Source organism: Gambusia affinis, linkage group LG02 (assembly GCF_019740435.1).
Source record: "Gambusia affinis linkage group LG02, SWU_Gaff_1.0, whole genome shotgun sequence".
In the NCBI taxonomy this organism is placed as follows: Eukaryota; Metazoa; Chordata; class Actinopteri; order Cyprinodontiformes; family Poeciliidae; genus Gambusia; species Gambusia affinis.
Genome location: NC_057869.1, coordinates 8,988,518 through 8,997,183, shown reverse-complemented (window position 1 = coordinate 8,997,183; position 8,666 = coordinate 8,988,518).

The window sequence follows — 8,666 nt, the reverse complement described above, 5'->3', positions numbered from 1 at the left end:
GGAATGAAGTAAAGAAATATTTCAAAAATATATTTTCAAAATTGTTTTATATATATATATATATATATATATATATATATATATATATATATATATATATATATATATATATATATATATATATATATATATATATATATATATATTAATAAACAAAGCATTTTCAGAGCAATGACTGTTTCAGATTGCATTTGTACTTGTTCCGAAAGACTATGCCTAACACTTAAAATTTAAAATACAAAATAAAAACTATTTCATTTGAAATGTGCCTTCATAAATGTAAATAGCCTTAACTTTTACAACATTTGATTGTGGTCAAATTACAGTTTTATATTGTTCCCTCTGCCAATCTAAGTAGATTAGATGAGAGATTTTGCTCATTTTCCTTAAACCCAGATCAACAATAACCATTCTTTTAGGGTACGATTATGGGTTGGAAGTAGGTTGGAAATTAGGGTATTTCCAACATTAATTCTTATTAGGGAGAAGCAAAAGTTTCTTCATTTGAAGAAACATGTCATTTTGATACTCTAAACTTCACAAACCAGCTTGGCAAACATAAATTACTGTCATATATAACACAACACATTAAGTAAAGAGTTTCTTTCAACCATGAAAAACGGCACATTTTTTTATTTTTAATTTCTATTTTCTGTGTAGTTAAATGATATTTTTACAGGATTATTATGGCTTTAGTGAATCTGGAGGCTTTTGAAAAATAAAAATCACACTGCTTCAGATTTTTCAATACCAAGTTTAAGAAGTATTTTCAAAAATAACATTAGCATTAAGAGTAATATAGTTCTATCTGAACCATTATTGGCATCCACTTTCTGCTCTGGATAACCACTCTACAGTGGTAGGGGGGATGTTGTCCAATTCAAAATCAACATGAATTAAGGAGGCATGTCTTGTAGTTGCTGCAGCTGCAACTAGACCTTTCTCACATGTAGCTGCAGTACAATATACTTCTGCAGAGGACACACCCACATGTCTGTCAAACATTTTACTAGTGCACTGGTGCAGAATGGAGCGTTTACAATTCATTTTACGATTTTCAAGAATCACTTTGAAGACCTAAGTGCTTCCTAAAAGTGGTTCTAAAGTATATTTGCTCTGTTGATATACAATAAATATATCTGGCAAGCATTATTAGCAGGTGTGTTTTTCTTTGGAAAGTGCCTTGGGATGGAGTTTGGTGGTGCATAAAAAAACCTAAGCTAAATTGAAAATAAACATTGTTCTTAATCCTGCTTCCTGTAAAGCAGTTTAGTGGCACTCTAAAACAAACCTGTCCTTGGAGAATGGTCTGTGGTCCTGATTACTTTTAATTATTATTATTATTTTTTTTTTTTTACTTTTTGTACTTTGTGCTTCTTTCACTTTGAACACAGCTCCAGCAGCTCACTAGTCTGCTCATCTGTCTGTCTGTCCAATCCACCCATCCACCTATCAGCCTATTGTATGTGCACCAATATCTCCTACAGGCGTTCAGGGACAAACTAATCTGATGGAAAGACTAAGCTGTGATTTCTGGCTCTGCACAAGAACATGTCTCACTTGAGCGGTGATGCGGTTTTATAGCTCCCATGGCACAGAGGAAAACATTTAAAAGGCAAGGCTGAAATGAGCTTAGCACACTTTATTACCCCTCTGCAAACAGCTCAAGTGTCAAGGAGCACATTTTTGATTCGGTAATGTTCACAGGCACACTGGAGGATAGGAGCAATTAGCCCTGAGAAGCACACATTGGTGGCACATTACTAAACAATGCAAAGGTTTAATTCGAGTGAAAAGGGGAGAAGAACAGTACTTTGTGGTACTAAATTAAAACTCAGATCTCATTACTATACACCCGACATTTATGTTAAACTTATGATCTGTACGGCCTCAGAATATGATTCTAACATATGTGTACTTGTGAATAAAAGTAAATTATAAATAAACATTTGAACACTAACTGTTCAAACTGTTCACTTTACCTCAATGAAAACAGTGAGGTAAAGTGCTTTACTAGTGAAGTTTTGTATGTGGAGTTGAAAGGTAGTGAGAAGGAGAATGTTAACAATGTTCTTACACAGGGGCAACCAAGATTTGTTTGTTTCTTATCCTTTGCAGTGATTTTGTTTTCTTTGGGCTGTAGACATGATGTGTGTTTGTGTGGTTACCTAAAACCCCACTGGCCAGTCTCACTTTGGAACAAAACTCATCTTTGGAAGATCAGTCTTTTGTTAGATGCGATATAAAAAGTGGCTGGTTGTACTGTGATAACCTAAGACTGATATGCTGCTTAAGGACATGGAATATTTGTAATTGATAGAACCAAAGAATCTACTCTAAGCAAGAAAATCCTGTAGATGATTTTCTTGCTTAGAGAAAGCAAGAAGGGTGTGAAACTCACTAGGAAGTATATTTCTGACTTGGGACATTTGACAAAAAAATGCTAATATCCTGCAAACAACAAAATGAACAGCAAATTGAAGGAACAGATTCACACACACACAAATTTAATTAAATATGTAACTGAGTAGCATCATTTAAGAAAGTTGCAATAATAACAAGAAACAAAAAATATCAGCAGGGATGTAAATACTCATTGAGTTTTACATCCCAACCAGATGATGGTTGGGTTTGATGGTTATAAAGTCTTAGAAGAGGTGGAAGACTTTTGATGCTTTGTGTAACAAGGACTCAGCTGGCTGTCACTGAAGTAGCTCTCTAGCTCAGCAGCAGTGTTATGCACATAGTGGGAGACATTGTCCAAGAATGACGTTATTTTTGCCAAAGTTCTTCTGTCTTCCACCAGCTGCACTCGGTTGAGCAGGCATCCTAGGACACAGCTGGCCTTCCTGATGAGCTTGTCGGAGTGTTTACTCTTAGGTGTAGAGAAGTTGCTGCTCCAACAAACTACACCATAGTTTGTAGTTATTTATCCAAATTGAATAACTACATCTATTCATCTATTCATCTAAATCTGAATTGCTCAGGGAGCCACAGTTACTGAATGCCAACAGTTCAGAGGCCAGGCATTCAGCAAGAAAATATGTATAATATGTAAAAAACTGAATCAAGAATTAAGTTGTGAGTATTTACATCATCTGCTCCATTTATGAAGAGTTCAATTTTCTGTATCAAGTCAGAAAGGCAATAAACCCACCTGTTTAGATTTGTATTCGAAACGTAATCAATTATGAATTTAATGATGGCACTTCACTTGATGTCATGTATTGTTGATTCTATGATGCATGACTGTGTTTTTGTGTTTGTTATGATGTAAAACACTCTGAAATGCCTTGCTGCTGAAATGTGCTACACAAATAAAATTTTATTGATTGATTGATTGAAACAAAACCCAAATATGTAAACCCAAACTCATTTCAGGAGTTTCAGTAGTGATTTTCTTACATGAAACATTATGATAAACAAAATGACACAAACCCTATCCCCCATTTAACTGAAATATTATTCTAATAAGCCAAATTTTGTTCATATTTAATTTTTATTTCAATTAATTTAATGGTACTTGGGAGAAATACACTGGTGGCTTGGCTAAATGAAGTGACAAAGTTGTGAAATAAGAGCTCAAAAGTGTAAGAACTAGACACCACTCTAAACAGCGCTAAAGAGAAATTTACCTTTTTCCACTGGACAGTTGCAGAAGAGTCTGATTCAAAAGATGCATGAAAAATATGCAAGCACTAATGTGGGTACTCATTTGATAAAGTGGGGTGATCGTGTTTTTCCAGGCATGTAGTACCATTTTATAGTACAATCAAGTAATCTATACATTCAGTTCTGATAAAAATGCTCTTTATATTAAACATAACTTAAAAGAAATTTAATTTCACAATATGACACCTTGAATTTTAGCATCTGTCTCTTTAAGGAGCTCCGGCGCTTTGTGAGAGCAAGTCTTTTAGGTATGGCTGCCAGGAGAGATTCAAGGGTTTCTCAAACATGCATGAAAGAATCAAGTCGTGTTTTTGATGAGCCAATAACACTATAACATAATATAAAGCTGAAAAAAAGTTAATTTTACATATTACCCCCCTTTAAGGATGGCCTTACCTATATTGTTATGACACTCAAGTGAAATTAACAGGACTCGCATGTGTATGTTGACCAAACATAGTTTAATGTTAATAGCCAGTTCTTTCATGCTTGGGATTGAGGATGAATGGCCTAGTCAAAGGCTGCCTTTAAATCCCACTAGATGTTGTGGCATGACTTCTAACATGCACACTGACGTTCCAAAGTGACTGAAATGAAGCTATTCTGCAAAGAATTCCCTCCCCAGCAATATAAAATGCTAATTACCATAATTTATGTTTTTGAACTGGTGTTTGGTTATGATGGCAACAAAAACAAAATAAAAGTTTTTATGTCAATGACTTTATTGAATTATATGGAGCGTGTTATTTCTGACACATTTTATAGCAACTCATCTGGATACAGTCTGTGTCAGTGCAGGAGAGTTATTATGCAAATAAAGTTCTAGTAAGACTACTTCCGTGTTCCTGTGGAGAAAGGTAATGAAAGCAGTTATGAACCGCTGAGTGTGCTTGGGTCAATACATTATTATGGCCTTGCTTCTGCAGTGGTTGGGTGACATAAACATGTCAGGAGTCATTACAAACACAAGACTGATCAAGGCTCTGAGAGTGTTTGCCCCTGCTGAGCAGTAGGAGTTCTGTTTTTATCATCTAAATCTGAGTTGTCAAACCAGATTCACAGCAACAGTGACCTGAATATGTCACAGTGCAGATGATAAGTAATCATCTCAACCATCTTACTCCAAAGTTAGAAGGTCAATAATAATGCTTTTCAAAGATAACTTTTGAAATCCACCGTGGTAATTCCAAGTAGGGCACGTTCACCTGTGCCAACAAGGACAGTGCCCCGCTGACTCTGTGGTGATTTGTCAAAGCAAGCGGAGTTTCAGCTGTGAGACAAATACCACTTCTTCAGTCATCACCACATCCAAGGAGCAACACATTGTCAAAGGGATTGCAGTTTGCATAGTTCTTCTTGAGCGCAAGCCATGTTTATTTAAAGGAAGCGTACTGACACACAAATTGTGTTCCGAGTGTCCTTGTTATGATCAAAACCCAAAGCCTTCACACAATTCAGAAAGACATAGAATGAATTTTCCTATGGGTGAAAAATGAGCCATGATCTTCAAAAATCACTTTCATCCTGGCTTATGGAGACAATAGATGCACAGATCGTGCGTGTGTGCGGGCATGTGCATGTGTGTGTGGGTGTCAGAGCCCTGTAGCTGTCACTGATTTCACACTGGAAGAGACCTAAGAAAAAGCTACAGCAGCACCTGGGCGTTCAGGTGTTAAAGTTCATTAAAAGTGTTTTTGTATAAAATTTCTCTTTTTTTCTTTTAAACATATACATTTTTACTTTAATAACAGTATGCAGGGTTTTATAATAAAAACAAGTCACGAAGTAGAGGATCTACCTGCTTCTAAAATAATACTTGAACGTCTGTATCAGATTCTACATAAAATAATAAGTTTTAAAAACTTGATGAATCATATCCATTAAAATCATCCTTGGTTTTGTGACACAGTTAACCAACTGTCAAAGAAATTACTTTTCCTATGTATGAATATGCAATATACATTCATAATCATTGACCTTGATACTTATTTTATGGAGTCAAAACACATTAAGATTAACAGTCTTATTTAAATTCCAGACAACACCAATGAAAACAAATTGCTGTCTTCATGATTGTCAGCCTTTGACAAACAGTTTTATTGCTATAAGGCTGTTAATGGTGGTCTGTAACTCTCACATGGTCAGTTTCAATAACATTCTCATTTTATTTACTTCCTCCAGAAATGATTTCTTTGACAATGATTGAGTTGCAAGGTGAATCTTCACAGGTATATAGGAGCCTTACACCTCAAAGTACAAACCTGCATAAAACAAGACCTACTTTTATTTCCCCTTTAGGGTAAACTTTTCTCAGTTTTTGCTTTGAGTATTTAGAACATGTTCTTTCAGAAAAGAGTTGAGTTATTCACCTTGCATCTCTGGCCTGATGCTCGAGGGTAAAAACCACAAACAGAAAACACGAGTCAGGAGTTTGTAAAATGTTGCAGCACTTTTCCGAGACTTTGAGAGGAGTCCAGCAGTTCAGTTCAACACAAGGCAACAAACATTTGAAACATAGATTGTTCAGGAAAGTAAGCAGAGTATGACCTTTACAACATAAAAATCAAACAAACTTATAGTTTTAAAGAGAAAACAAATAGATTTATATCAGTTTAGGTTTCAAAGTTGAAACTTTACCATTCATCATGTAAATCATCCCATTATTTTTCAAATATCTAAGTTAAAACCTTTTGCAGCTAGAACCTTCCCTTTTCTCTGATCTTTGCTCAATCTGAGTTTTGTTCCCCAGAGAAAAGTCAGACTAGATGAAAATGCTTCATAATCCTTGTCAGGACTTTCAAATTCATCATAGTTTACTAAAGCCAACAAATTGTCTTTAGAGTCAAAGCCTCATGTCAGTCCCAGTTATTCACTACGATTCCTGCAGTGGGGCAGTCATGGCTCAGATGTTCAATAAGTTTATCATTAGCTTTGTGTGAATGTATTTTTTGAAATCCTAGAAAATGTTAAATGTTTATCATGCATTTTATATATATATATGAATTTTACTATTGTTAAAATCTCTTATCCACTATATGCTCACGTCCACCTTATGAGGATGAGGACCACAAGCTGGGGCTCAGTGTGCTGAAAATACTCTGACTTATTACGTTTCTAATAACACAACAGAAGATTTAAATACACCTAAAGAAAAAAAGAAAACTTAATTGTTGTCATTTTATGTCAGTCATGATTTTTTTTGTTCTTTTTGTATTTGTCTGATGATGCTTACATGAACGTCAAATAAAAATAATTTTAACTCAGCTGAATATGTTCACTTTTTATGCAGTGTACTGTGATTTATTAATGTAATTAGTGGCAGTTTATACAATTAAATGAGCTTGTTTCCACAAATTTAGATTTTACCTTGAGTTCTGATTACGATATTTCCACACGCTCAGTGATTTCTATTCGGCGCAGATTAGGAATCTGGAGGGACTTAAAATCTGTTTTTCCCCCCTCCTTCATAAAAAGCTGTTTGCCAGTTAAGTGGAAAATGATGATCATTAGAAGTAATCAAGATGGGCTTCTTTGGCTGTTGCAGATAAGTTAAGAAGCTTTAATTACAGCTCCAGGCACAAGGGCTTTTCTACAGAGATTATATAGTGTAGAAAGGGATCATTTAAACAAGATTTTTAATGCAGAAACCATTGGGGTTTTTTAGACATGCTTCTATATTAAAGAGGACTTTAGAAACACATTACACTCTCAGTGGTAAAATCTGCTCATGATGAGTGCTTTCACTTTATTTTATCATTTTATTTGCAATGTTACTGTCTAAACATGTTATTGCTGTTGCTTTTCACAGAGCATATGAAATACCAAGATGTTGCTGTTGATAGGCTTCCTGCTGACAGAATCCCATACTTCAAACTGACCTCATCGTAATGATTGGGCCAGGGTGCAAATACACTCTGGAAAACAATATTTTTTTCTTCTTGTAGTTTGTCATCAGCTTGACAGATTTGGTGTACACCTGAAACATTATGAGAGAAGAAGGAATAATAGCTATAATTTAAGAGCATTTCTCTGACAAGCGGTCACTTCAGCAATTTCCTGGCTCTGCAGGTCAGATGTAACAGAGTGAGCATACTGGCAGAATAGATTTGTCACATTTTACAAATGCAGTAACACTGTGACATTTTTTCAAATAGTTTATTTGAAATCCAATGTTATGCAGTTTTGTGATTCTGAATATTTAAAATCTGTGAATACAACCACTGTACTGGGAGGATGCATGGATCAGTGGGTAGATTATTGTCCTAAAGCTAGAAAGGTTATTTCCATTCATAATGTGAATGATATGACCACCCATGTGTGATTGCAGGCGAAAAAATACTGCACAGAATACACACAACATCCAGAAATTATTCTCACCACATCACATTTAGCACATTTTCCTCACTGTCTTCCTCATTCTTATTGCAAATTGCATTAAATTAATTTATTTTCTCCAAATCCTACCCCAGTGTCAAAAAACATTTTGGAGAGTTTTTATTAATTTATTAGAAATGGAAAACAAAAAATACATCACATTTATACAAGGATTTACAGCCTTTCACATGAAATTCAAAATTTTCACAGCTTAAAAGGAGTCCAGGGCTGCACAATGGCGCAGTTGGTAGAGCTGTTGCATTGCAGCAAGAAGGTTCTGGGTTTGATTCCCAGCCCGGGGTCTTTCTGCATGGAGTTTGCATGTTCTCCCTGTGCATGCGTGGGTTCTCTCCGGGTTCTCCGGCTTCCTCCCACAGTCCAAAAACATGACTGCCAGGTTAATTGGTCTCTCTAAATTCTCCCTAGGTGTGAGAGTGTGTGTATGGTTATGTGTCCTATATGTCTCTGTGTTGCCCTGCGACAGACTGGCGACCTGTCCAGGGTGAACCCCGCCTCTCACCTGGAAAGTAGCTGGAGATAGGCATCAGCAACCCTCCCAACCCCATTAGGGACAAGGGTGAACAGAAAATGGATGGATGGATAAAAGGAGTCCAGCTGTG